Source organism: Salvia splendens, chromosome 11, assembly GCF_004379255.2.
Source record: "Salvia splendens isolate huo1 chromosome 11, SspV2, whole genome shotgun sequence".
In the NCBI taxonomy this organism is placed as follows: Eukaryota; Viridiplantae; Streptophyta; class Magnoliopsida; order Lamiales; family Lamiaceae; genus Salvia; species Salvia splendens.
This window is the reverse complement of record NC_056042.1, coordinates 18,347,435-18,361,972: the sequence shown is the minus strand read 5'-3', so window position 1 is coordinate 18,361,972 and position 14,538 is coordinate 18,347,435.

Genomic DNA, 14,538 nt, shown 5'->3' with positions numbered 1-14,538 from the left:
GCGTGCCCAATTCGCGCTGCAAACTCATCCAAAACTTCGATGTGAACTTCGTATCGCGGTCGGACACATTAGTCTTTGGCACTCTATGCAAACGCACAATCTCATTCACGTAGAGCCTAGCTAACTTGTCCGCGCCATAAGTAATCTTAATCGGTAAGAAGTGCGCGCTCTTTGTAAGTCGATCAATGGTCACCCAAATCGCAGTGTTGCCCTTCTGTGACTTTGGCAAACCCATCACGAAATCCATAGCTAGATGCTCCCACTTCCATTCTGGAATTTCAAGCGGTTGTAACTTCCCATATGGCCGTTGGTGTAAGGCCTTCACTTGTTGGCATGCTAGACATCGTTCCACATATGACGCTACGTCCCCTTTCATTCCATTCCACCAAAACTGTTGATTCAAATCTCGATACATCTTCGTGCTTTCACTTACGCAAGATTAAACTATACTAATTTAAATCGCGAGTATGATCGCTCGTCGTTGCATGAAAATATCTCTTAGCATCGGTTCTTCTTGTCTCGCACCTTGACTTAAGCGTTTGCCTAAACTCTCATATTCTCGTACGTTTCATTGCTCGGAAAAGCAATTGTTAAGTTTTTCACTTAGAACTACGATTCGCGCGGTCAACTAGGCTTATGTTTTAGGTACTCTAAGTTCACAACACAATTCATCATCTCATAGATCATCATCTACTTCAATTTACGTAATTCATACCTCAAGATAAACACACCACATTTTCACATCCCATAGCAAAACACTTTCGAACTTCACATTGTATTCAAAACTTTTGAAATAATTTTCTTTACACTTTCACACTTTCCTAAAAATTTTCCACATCTCACTTTTAAAAATAAATGTTTTGACTCAAACTCAAACGTACTTTCACATCAACTTTCATCATCCGTATAAAACACTCCATAGAATAACGCATCATACTTCGCACCTCATAACATACATAACATCACACTTCCACACTATCACAATATTGTTTTCACCCATAATACACGCGTTTAAATCATCATGCTCACATTCAACATATGTATGTCATCATATCATTTATTCTTGAATTTCAACATGAAAATAACATCACATCATCACGTAATTACATGCTCAAGCTATCATAGCAATCATGCTCCCATAGGCATCCCATTATAACTCATCCTCATGCATATCGTTCATTCACATGCATAAACTTGTCAAACGTCATATCATATCATCATCCATTTCGTGCATCCATCTCACATGTCTTCAACAAATAAAACATACCTCACTTTCATTGGTTGAGCGTGATGCTGTGGATGTTGAGCCTTCATGACACTTCTAGTCAATAAGGGTTCACTAACTTAGACTCAAAGTAAAAGAAGACTCTCGGACCAGAGCGAAAGAACAAAGCTCTGATACCACTCTGTCACGACCGCCCATACCAGGGGTATCACAAACGCGGCGATCGTGACCGACATGCATGGACAACAGTTTAAAAGAACAACTTAAGACTTAAAGAAGAAAAACAACTTAGTTTAAAGAAGTTTAAGGTCATTTTTTTTAAAAAGACGTAAAGAAACATACTTTTATAAAGGGCACCGGAAAAATTTGACTTAAGAAATACAATTTATATATATAAAAAAACTAAGGTAAAACGAACATTTAACTTAAATCTCGGAAAACACCATTTTCAGAAAGACAACGTAAACACTCGTTTAAACCTAACACCGCCATACATGTTCAAACACAACACGAAAAGATTAAGGTCTTAAGACATAATTTAAAACATAGCAGCGGATAAATAAGGTTCAGCGAGAGTCAAGGATCACGCCTATGTATGACGACACAACGTATCCTAGGGTCTTTAGCCAGCTCAACATCCACCGCAACATCCCGCTCAACCTGCACATAAGAAAAAGAATATGCAGGGCTGAGTACTCGTTGTACTCAATGGGCTCATGCCGAAAACATTTTAATAAGTTATGTCATCCATACCAGTGATCTCGAGTTTTATATAGTAAGAAATATCACGAGAACACAAAAATCCAAGTCTAGCCAGACAATTTATCTCCTCATTTTCCACATCAATCAATCAATCACATCCTCTTACCATAGTGCGACGAAAGTGTGGCCACACTATTCGCCCACGAGACCGGCCGACTAGCAAGGACGGCTCACGATCCCCTCTGTGTACACAGCCTGATAGGGTTTGCGGCCCTACTCAGACCCGAATTCGTTTATCATAGCCCTATAGCCTAATGGAGCGAACTCACAAACTAGGCATCAATCACAATCTCAACATAGCCCTATAGCCTAATGGAGCAAGCTCAAACGAACTAGGCATCAGGCAAAAATCTCAACATCAAAACAATCACGGAATGACATAACACTTTAAACCACCCTTATATCACCACATCATATTTTCGGAAAAATAAAGAGGTTTGAAAAGAAAGCCCACCTCGATCGCTTAGCAAATTCACAACCCAACTTATAGCAACTCTCGATCCTCGAGTTCACGAGTACACAACACCCTTGTCAATGACAACACAAGTCAACCTTCCACAACAACATTTTACTATGCATGTCCTATAGTTTTCTCTCTCATCGTTTTTCTCAAATTCCCCAACCCAACATACGTCACAAAGGTGTAAAGACACACGTAACACATTCCAACTTATCACAAGTGATTTCAACATTTAAACACGTTCCTTGGACATACATGCATCGTATAATACTTTTAAACTTGAAACTAGGTGTCATTTTAACAAGGCAGAAAACTGGCAGAACTGCGCGACCGTTTTGTAAAAATCACTATAAATTTACCCGACCTCATATAAAGCTAAATTTTGGTAACAATATAGAGGACACATTCAAGTTCATGCATGAAAATTTTTACACCGAAATCACGTCATTTAGTCAGTCATATCATATATTAAACTCTCTGGTCGGAACATACAATTTCTGACAGCACTGTGCAGTTTATTTGAAAAATTTACCATAAATTCATCCAATGCCCAAAAAGGCTGAAAATTTAACACGACTCAGAAGACTCTTCAAATATTCATCTAGTTCAAGAATCACATCAATCGAAGGTCATTTGGTCAGTCAAATAGAAAACGAAACATTCTTGGCGAGAACACGAGTTTCTGGCAGATTTGCGCAGTCAACTTCAAAAATTTATTAAACATTCATATTTTGATAAAAAGGCTGAAATTCACGCGAGACACAGGTAACACCTTGAAGTTTACTAAGTAAAATTTTCATATCAAAATTCGGCCGTTTGATAGGTCAATTACTCATCAGAAGCTACTGGTCGAACATCACAGATAACAGATACACAATTTCTAAATTAGGGTTTCCTTCTCAATCATCCAAACACCAATTCTCATGCTTATAACACACAATCATGCCTGATAAGACTCTCTTAAACATGTTTGCACATAAACTCACATCATTCACCAAAGATTCCAATCAAACTTCACACAATTCAATTGAAACGCATATTTATCAAGGTTTTCAAGCAAACTCACTTTTCCCCCGATTAAACTTGCGATCTACGATTCCTACACCCACTACATGCATGTAGGATTCAAGAACATGGTTCAATATACCTTCTTTGACAAAACGAATCGGTAGAACCAAGAAACGAGGTGATTCGTCGGAGATTCTTGAAAATAAACTTCAATGGATGCAAGAAACAATGGTGGAAGAAGTTTTTTGGAGAGAATGTGGAGAGGGAGGAGGGAGGCACGAAAATTGAGGGAGAATGGGGGTTAGGGTTTAGTTTAGGTGTTTTTATAGGATTAGGGTTAGGTTTAAAATCAATTAATTAATTAATTGTGGGGAAAATTACAATTAAATAAATCCCACAATTAAAAGAATAAAATAAGCATGTGGGAAGGGGAGGAAATTTTCGAAAATTCCATGTAGGAATAGCAAGGAATTTATTTGGTATTTACTTGGAGAGAATATATTCACAACTAAGGATATAAAAGTGAATATTTCATAAACAAGGGAACAAAATAAATTAAATCTCCATGTATGAAAATAATGGTGGGGGCCAAAAATTTCCATAAGGAATTTGCACAAGGAAATTATTTAAATCCCCAATTAAAAGAATAGGAATTAAATTAGGCAATTTATTTATAGGAAAAAGGCTCCCATAAAATAGGCAACAATTAATTAAATTCCCACAACGAAAATATTGCATAGGGGGGGCGTGTGATATGGAAGAAAAGTAGGAGAAAAATATTCACATCCCCAATTAATTAGACATAGGAATTTATTTGAATAAAAAGGGATTCCACCAATTAGGAAACAAATAAAATATCCTCCAAAATTTAGTGGAGGGGCCGAAAATTGCTAACCAAGGAATGTCCCAACTCTCTATTTATTTTAGGTGAAGAAATAAATTATAACATGATTTAATTGGATTAGATTCAAAGGAAGAGAGTCAATAAAGCACCAATTAAATCAAATGAAAATAATTCTTTCTCCTATAGGAGATTTTCGAAAACTCCCAAGGAAAATAAAAATGGAGTTCGAATTCCATGTAGTACCATTTAGGGGTCATTTGGTTTGGATTTAATTTGGATAAGTATCCCAAGACAATTAATTAAATCCAAGAAATGAAATACTATTTCAATAATTAGGAAGGGCCGAAAATTCCAATGAATTGGCTCGAAAAATATAAATGCATGATCCTATTAATTATTTCCCCACATTGGAAAATATAAAACATCAAGTTCATCATTCCACATTAACCACGAAAATTTATTTCACGCAAAACACTTAATCACATAGAAACGAAAGTTTCATAATTCCAAGAATCCAAAATTCGAATAACATATAAGAAGAGCCACACAAAAAAATTTGGGATGTTACACTTCTCGTCTGGAGGTAGAATACTGTAGTGCCGAGTTCCTTGCAGCGTATGATGTCATCTTCTTTATTCCCTTGAGGCTCATCTTTCACCTCCTCTGGAGTTTCAAGTGTCATGTCGTACATGAGAGGTGCAGCGATCGCTTCTTCTTCTGCTTAAGACTTCTCCTTTGTTGGTTCGGCTTCAACGGCCCATGTTCCTTCTTGCTTTTCCAGTAATCCCTCCGACTTTTGCTCAGCCTCTGATGGATCCTTTTCTTCAGGTTTACTTACACCTTCTTCTTCTACCCTCTTCTCGTTCACCCTAGCTTCTGATCAGTCCTCTTGTATCCCCTTCATGATATCAGCTAGCAGGGCGACTTGCTTAATCATTTCATCCATGCTGAATTTTTTCTCATCATACGTCTGCTGCGTTTCCAGGGTAAGCTCATCATTTGATTTTAAGCAACGCCTCATGCTCTGCTAGGATACGTTCAATCCTCCGATCCTTTCTTTTGTATAGTCTCCATAATGATTCTCATCAAGGGTGGTTCAAGACTCTGTTGAAGCTGATGTTGATATTGATGTTGATCAGGACAAGCTTGGTTCTGGTAACACTGGGGATCTTGAGTTTGCCAATCCTCACCCTGCCATGTTGGGATATAATCCTCTGCATCTGGGAACCATGGGCTATGGGGTTGATCTTGGAAAGATGGATAGTGGCTGGGGTAGTGTGCTTGATAAGTCTGCTGACTAGGCTCATAGACGTGAGAATCAGGGTGAGGTTGGTGGTTTGGATATCCAATTTCCCATTTGGGCATTTGGGTGGCAATCGGATATGCTTCTGACTAATACGTGGGAGATGAGTATTTTCCTCAGACCAGCTCCATTGAGGTGGGGCTTGGCTGCTCTCTTGTCCTCCATAGTAGAGGTATATATGTCGGCATTCCTCTGCTTGCCCCCAGGATTTCCAACTCCTATTTGAACTCAAAATCACTCCCGTATTCAGGCGATGACTCACTTGATCAGTTTGGAAATGGGGTTCGATTGAGGGAACTTGTAGATGGCTTGACTCAATCACTGAACTGAATGCTCTCTCAAGCTTATCAAACCGGTTCTTCAATTGCTCGTCGTCCTCTCTCAAGAATTTAGCTCTCTTATAGGGCTGAAATGGAAGCTCGTTTTGTTAGAGTTTTGTATACTAGAAATCACCTTTCGAGTGAGTGAATACTGTAAACTATATATATTCTTTTCCAATGAATGCAACAGATTATTTTTGTCATAATGTTGTTATGTTTTACAATTAATGGATGTTTATTGTATATTTAAATGTATAAGCGAACGTAACAAAGTCTAAGTCTTTGTTTTAGTACACCGGTTGTGGGCGTAGTCCACTTTAAGGTAACACGGTCAGTTCTGAAAAAGAAAAATAAGAATTTCACAACCTAGATAGGCCTAGAGTACCTATCGTGAAAGGTTGCAATGTCAGTCCGCATATTTCTAAGCCTTATTGAAATAAGATGACGTTGGTGTGGTATAGCACTGAAATGGATCTAAACGGCAAGACGAGTCTTTATGCTATCTACTGAAAGACGAGGTCTTGATAATTATTTCTTAATCAATGTACGTTAGCATTGAGCATACGATATTGATTATCTACTACTTTGACTTACCAATAGGTGCGGGTTTTTCGTAACCCAACGATCCTGGTATCTTGGGTAATGGCGATTAATATCTAGCGGTGCTAGGATTTATATTATATTGAATCATGCGCGAGGTGAGTCTCGTTTGATAACATCCACAAGAGGAGCTCGAAATAAGGTTTTATTATTCGGAACCTAGCTAGTTGGAGTTTGATTACTCTATGAATAATAAATAAGCGCTTCTTGCTAAGACCACTGACTTGTAACCTGGATCTGAGCCACTATCGAAAGCACCATACCGAATGGCCCCCAAGGAGTTGGCCGAATTAAAGATTCAGTTGCAAGAACTACTAGATTTGGGCTTCATTCGACCTAGTGTGTCACCGTGGGGAGCGCCTGTTTTATTCGTGAAGATGAAGGATGGGACGATGAGGATGTGCATTGACTATCGTGAACTCAATATGTTGACCTTGAAGAATAAGTACCCTCTACCAAGGATTGATGATTTATTTGACCAACTTCAAGGAGCTGGCGTGTTTTCGAAAATGGACTTGAGGTCGGGATATCATCAACTAAAGGTCCGACGAGAGGATGTGCCTAAGACTGTTTTTCGCACTCGTTATGGCCATTACGAGTTCATCATGATGCCGTTTAGACTGACTAACGCCCCGGCAGTTTTTATGGACTTGATGAACCGAGTTTTCCACGAGTATCTTGACAAATTTGTGCTAGTCTTCGTTGATGATGTGTTGTTATTCGAAGAACAATGAGGAGCATGGATGGCACCTGCGAACCGTGTTGGAAACATTGCGGAAGGAACAGCTTTACGCCAAGTTTAGTAAGTGTGAGTTTTGTTTGGATAAAGTGAACTTTCTTGGTCATATAGTGATGGCGGATGGAATCCAAGTGGACCCAGCAAAGGTTGAGGCCGTGCAAAACTGGAAATCGCCGAAAACATCGAGTGAAATTCGCAGTTTCTTGGGATTGGGGGGATATTACCGACGTTTCATCGAGGGATTCTCTAAAATTGCGAGACCGATGACGCAACTGTTGAAGAAGAGAATCAAAGTAGTTTGGACGCCGGAATGCGAGGTGAGTTTCCAACTCTTGAAAGAGAAGTTGACTACAGCACATGTCCTAGCGGTGCCGGAAACCGACAAGGACTTCGCTGTCTACACTGACGCGTCGAAAGTAGGACTTGGATGCGTGTTGATGCAAGATGGGAAGGTGATAGCGTATGCTTCCCGGCAATTGAGACCAAATGAACTAAACTTTCCGACTCATGACTTGGAACTAGCAGCAGTAGTGCACGCACTAATGATTTGGAGACATCATCTCTATGGAGTGAGATGTGAGATTTATACGGATCACAAGAGTCTCAAGTACTTCTTCGAGCAGAAGGAGCTGAACATGCGACAACGACGTTGGCTGGAGATCGTGAAGGATTATGACTGCGGTATTCACTACCATCCATGCAAGGCGAACGTGGTAGCCGATGCTTTGAGTAGGAAGAACCAACCGCAACTAGCTTCTCTCCTAACTTAAGATGAAACGTTGATCCGTGAGTTCGATAGGATGCATTTGGTAATAGTGAAAGTGCCCGAGACAGTAGGAGGAAGAATAGCGACGCTAGTAATTGAGCCAGACTTAAGAACCAAGATCATAGAAGCTCAACGATGTGATGAGAAGTTGGAAGAGACACGTGCGAAGGTGAGAACCGAGAAACAAGACCACTTTCGTGAGGAGGCGGACAATGCTTTGACGTTCGATGGACGTTTGTGTGTGCCAAACGATGAGGCGCTAAAAGATGAGATTTTGAGTGAAGCACACGACACTCCTTACACTGCTCACCCTAGAAGCACGAAGATGTATAGAGACTTGAAGCAACGTTTTTGGTGGAATGGAATGAAAGGTGATGTAGCATCGTTTGTGGAACGATGTCTAGCATGTCAACAAGTGAAGGCCTTACACCAATGACCGTATGGGAAATTGCAATCGCTCGAAATTCCCAAATGGAAGTGAGAGCATTTAGCCATGGACTTCGTAACAAGATTACCAAAGTCACAAAAGGGGAATACTGCGATTTGGGTGATCATCGATCGACCCACTAAAAGCGCGCACTTCTTACCGATTAGGATTACCTATTGTTCAGACAAGTTAACTAAGCTCTACGTGAGTGAGATTGTACGTTTGCATGGAGTGCCAAAGACCATTGTATCGGAAAGCTAGGCACGAAATTGAACATTAGCACTGCTTATCACCCGCAATCTGACGGGCAATCGGAAAGGACGATTCAAACACTTGAAGATATGCTGTGAGCCGTTGTCCTAGACCGAGGATAAAGTTGGGAAACTGTTCTGCCATTGGTTGAATTCTCCTACAACAATAGCTATCAAGCAACGATCGATATGGCGCCGTATGAAGCCCTGTATGGTAGGAAATGTCGATCCCCACTCTATTGGGATGAGGTTGGCGAAAGAAGGTTGTTAGGACCCGACGCTATCAAGGAGATGACCGAAATTGTGCATCAAGTCCGTGCAGGATCAAAGAAGCTCAAGATAGGCAGAAGTCGTATGCTGACGTGCACCGAACAGAAATCAAATTTGATGTTGGTGACAAAGTCTTCTTGAAAGTATCCCCGACGAGAGGAGTTGTGAGGTTTGGAGTGAAGGGCGAATTGAAACTGCGTTTTGTAGGGCCGTACGAGATTATTGATGAAGTAGGTCCTGTAGCGTATCGTCTGGCGTTACTTCCTAGTTTTGGGAATGTGCACAACGTGTTCCATGTGTCGCAGTTGTGCAAGTATGTGTTTGATCCCAAGCATGTGATTCATCAAGAAGAGGTTGTCCTGACCCCCGATATGAGCTACGAGGAGAGCCCCGAAGCAATCTTAGATGGAAAGGTGTAAGAGTTGCGAAACAAGTCAATAGCATCCGAGAAGGTGTTGTGGAAACACCATGGTCCCGAGGAAGCCACGTGGGAGTTAAAAGATAGAATGAAAGAAAAGTACCCCGAATTGTTTTTGTGAGACGACCAAATTTCGGGACGAAATTTCTGTTAAGAGGGGAAGGATGTAGCACCCCGAAAAATTTGCGACAATGCGGATGTTGAATGGGAATTTCTTTTATGGAAATTGATTTTCTATTGGATTGAGTTAATTATGTGGAATTAGTTATTGTGAGTTATGTGGAATAATACGAATTATGTTCCAATATGTGAATTAAATTAAATGGGATCATGCATATTTTTCTAGCCATTTTATTTGATATTTTTCGGTCCTCCTAATTATTTGAAATAGTATTTTCTTTATTGGATTTAATTAATTATTTTGGGATAATTATCCAAATTAAATCCAAACCAAATTATCCCTATGTTATTCTACATAATTTCCGACCCCTTACCCATTTCTTGGTTTTTTTCAGAATCTCCTATTAATTAGGAGGATAAATTATTTTGTAGATTTAATTGGTACCTTACTTATTTCCTTCATTGAATTAAAAATCCAATTAAATCTCTCCATATCCTATTTTAATTAGGATTTGTGTCACGACCGCCCAAACTAGGGGTACTACAAACGAGGCGATCGTGACCACGGGATAACATTAAAGACAACATTTAAGGATAACATTTTATATGAAAACTTAATTAGCTTAAAGGAATAATATTTTAGTTCATTAAAAGTTTAGATAATAAATTTTTAGTTTAAAGATACTTAAAGTTATAAATTTATTATTAATTAGCAACGACTTATGGCAAATGATTTTTTTCAAAAGAAACAGCGGAAAAAATAAATATTAAAATCCAATTAACTTCCAAAAGAAAATATTTGGTTTAGTTCACGAAAAACCATTTCAGAGTAACAGGGTAAACATCAGATTAACGCCTAACACAATCAAACATGCTCAAACACAGTACGAAACAGAATAAAGTCTTGAGGCATAGTTCAAAAATATAGCAGCGGAAATAAGGTTTAAAGAGAGTCAAGGATGACGTCTATGTATGAAGACACAACGCATCCAAAGTTCCTAGGCCAACTCAACATCCACCGCAACATCCCGCTCAACCTGCACATAGGGAAAAACATATGCAGGGCTGAACACCTGTTGTACTCAATGGGCTCATGCCGAAAACATTTATACAGTTATGTCATCCATACCAGTGATCTCGAGTTTTATACGTAGTAAAGAAATATCATCGAGAACACAAAAACGTTTATAGACTGGCCAGTCAAATAATCTCCCCATTTTCTCAACAATCCATCAATCACAATCATCAATCCACAGTGCGACGAAAGTGTGGCCACACTATTCGCCCACGAGACCGGCCGACTAGCAAGGACGGCTCCCGATCTCACTAGTGTACACAGCCTGATAGGGTTTGCGGCCCTACTCAGACCCGAATTCGTTTCACAACACAGCCATATAGCCTAACGGAGTAAACTCAGACGAACTAGGCATCAGGCACACAATCTCAATCAAAACAATCCATGGCATGACATAACAAGTTAAACCACCCTTATAACACCACATCATATTTTCAGAAAATAAAAAGATTTGTAAAGAAAGCCCACCTCGTTGGTTTAATCAATTCAATATCCACTTAAGGCAACCCTCGTTCCTTGTGCTCACGTACACACAATAACCCTTGCCAATCATCACAACACAAATCAGCCTTCCATAAATTCACATTACCATGCATGTCCTAGTGTTCCTTCTTGGGCACATGGAAGGATTCCCTCACAAGGAACCTTATCAGTTTAGTTTAGGTGATTATATAGTCCTAGGTTTAATCCCATAAATTAATTAATTAATTAATTGTGGAGGAATAAAATAGAGGCCAATAAATATAATCCCACAATTAAAAAGAAGGCAAAATTTCGAAAATTAGGTTAATAAATTAAATAAGGAATTTATTTGGTATTTACTTGGAGAGAAATATATTCACAATTTAGGAAATAAGTCAATGAATATTCCATAAACAAGGGAACAAAATAAATTAAATCTCCAAGTAGGAAATAATGAGGTAAGGGGCGAAAATCTTGATGGTGTGCACAAGGAAATTATTTAAATCCTCAATTAAATAGAATAGGATTTAAATTTGGTAATTTCTTTATAGGAAAAGACTCTCATAAAATAGGCAGCAATAAAATAGATTTCCCTCAAGGAAATTAAGCTAAAAAAAGTGTGGGATGGAGACACGATAGAAGGAAAATATTCACATCCTCAATTAATTTGGCTTAGGTATTAATTTGGTATTGAATAAAGGGAATTCCACAAAATAGGAAACAAATATATTCTTCTCTACAAATAGAGGGGCCGAAAATTGGCCTAATTAGCCACAAGGAAATAATGCAACTCTTAATTTAATTGGGGTGAGGGAATAAAATGTGGCAAGATTTAATTGGATTTAAAATAAATGAAGGAATCAACAAGGTACCAATTTTATCAAAGAAACTAATTCATCCTCTTAATTCAAGTAGAGGATATCTGAAACTCACAAAAATAATAGGTTAGAGTTCGAGTTTCATATAGCACAATTTAGGGATAATTTGATTTGGATTTAATTTGGAAGAATATCCCAAAACAATTAATTAAATCCAAGAAAATTTCCAATAATTGGAGGGGCCGACAATAGCCACTTTATTTGGCTAGAACAAGATGCATGATCTTTATTTAAATTGATTCCCCACATTAAATATAACTAGCACTTCATTCCAATTTACCCATGACGATTTATTCCACATAATCAAACTCAATCACGTAGCAACAATTTAAATTTCATAAATTAAATTTCCAATCGACATATCTTAAATAAATGTCACAAAATTTGGGATGTTACAATTTGACTCTTCCCTTCTTTAAGACCACATATATTTCTCTCCAAGTAATACCATAATTTTTGAAAAATTCTTCCTTGGATCCCTGACTGGGCCCAATATGTGACATAATATAAATAGGAGAATAAAGAAGACAGAAAATACACTTGTTTTTTTAAAAAAAAATTCGTCCCCCCTTAGTCTAAGGAGAGGAACGATTTTTGTTCTCTCTCCGTGAGCAAGTTTCTGTCTTCTTTACTTAAGTCCAAGTATTCTGGTGAGATTTGCCCACACAAATATCAGTTTACAATTTGATTTCCGTTCGACGCACGTCAGCATACGACTTCTGCCTAGCTTGAGCTTCTTTGATTCTTACGCGGATTTGATGTACAATTTTGGTCATTTCCCTTATAGCGTCGGGTCCTAATATCTTCCTCTCGCCTCGCTCTATTGGAGCCATACAAAGCTTCATATGGAGCCATATCGAGTGCGAGCCATACAATAGAGTGGGGATTGACACTTCCTGCCATACAAAGTTTCATATGGAGCCATATCGATCGTCGCTTGATAGCTATTGTTGTAGGCGAATTCAACCAATGGTAGAACAGTTTCCCAACTTTCCCTTCGATCTATGACAACGGCTCGCAGCATATCCTCAAGTGTTTGAATCGTCCTCTCTGACTGCCCGTTCGATTGCGGGTGATAAGCAGTGCTGGAGTTCAATTGTGTGCCCAATTCCCGTTGCAAACTCATCCAAAATTTCGATGTGAACTTCGTATCGCGGTCGGATACAATGGTCTTTGGCACTCCATGCAAACGTATAATCTCACTCACGTAGAGTTTAGCTAACTTGTCCGCTCCATAAATAATCTTAATGGGTAAGAAGTGCGCGCTTTTAGTAAGTCGATCGATAATTACCCATATCGCAGTGTTGCCCTTTTGTGACTTTGGCAAACCCGTCACGAAATCTATAGCTAGATGCTCCCACTTCCACTCAGGAATTTCAAGTGGTTGCAATTTCCCATATGGCCGTTGGTGTAACGCCTTCACTTGTTGACATGCTAGACATCGCTCCACATACGACGCTACGTCCCCTTTCATTACATTCCACCAAAATGTTGCTTCAAAACTCGATACATCTTCGTGCTTTCGGGGTGAGCTGTGTAAGGCGTGTCGTGCGCTTCACTCAAAATCTCATCTTTTAGCACCTCATCGCTCTGCACACACAATCGTTCATCGTACGTCAAAGCATTATCCGCCTCCTCACGGTAGTGATCAAGCTTCTCGACTCTCACCTTTACACGTTCTTCCAACTTCTCATCACATCGTTGGGCTTCTATGAGCTTGGTTCTCAAATCTGGCTCAATCACTAGTGTCGCGATTCTTCCTCCTACTGTCTTGGGCGCGTTCACTATCTCCAATCTCATTCTGTCGAGTTCGCGAATCAACGCTTCCTCTTGCGTTAGGAAATAAGCCAACTGCGGTTGGTTCTTCCTACTCAAAGCATCGGCTACTACGTTTGCCTTGCCCGGATGATAGTGAATACCACAGTCGTAATCTTTCACGATCTCTAACCAACGTCGCTGCCGCATGTTTAGCTCCTTTTGCTCGAAGAAATACTTGAGACTCTTGTGATCTGTATATATTTCGCATCTCACTCCATACAGATGATGTCTCCAAATTTTCAGTGCATGCACTACTGCTGGTAGTTCCAAGTCGTGAGTCGGAAAATTCAATTCATTCGGTCTCAACTGTCGGGAAGCGTATGCTATCACTTTCCCATCTTGCATCAACACGCATCCAGGTCCTACTTTCGATGCATCAGTATAGACGGCGAAGTCCTTGTCGGCTGTCGGTACAGCTAGAACAGGTGTGTAGTCAACTTCTCTTTCAACAGTTGGAAACTCGCCTCGCACTCCGGCGTCCAAACCACTTTGATTCCTTTCTTCAACAGTTGTGTCATTGGTCTCGCGATTTTAGAGAATCCCTCGACGAAACGTCGGTAGTATCCCGCCAATCCCAAGAAACTACAGATTTCACTCGGCATTTTCGGCGACTTCCGATTTTGCACAGCCTCGACCTTCACTGGGTCCTCTTGAATTCCATTAGCCGTCACGATAGGACCAAGAAAGTTCACTCGAGTCAACCAAACTCACTCTTACTGAACTTGGCATAAAGCTTCTCTTTTTGTAACGTACCCAACACAGTTTGCAGGTGCCATCCATGTTCCTCCTCAT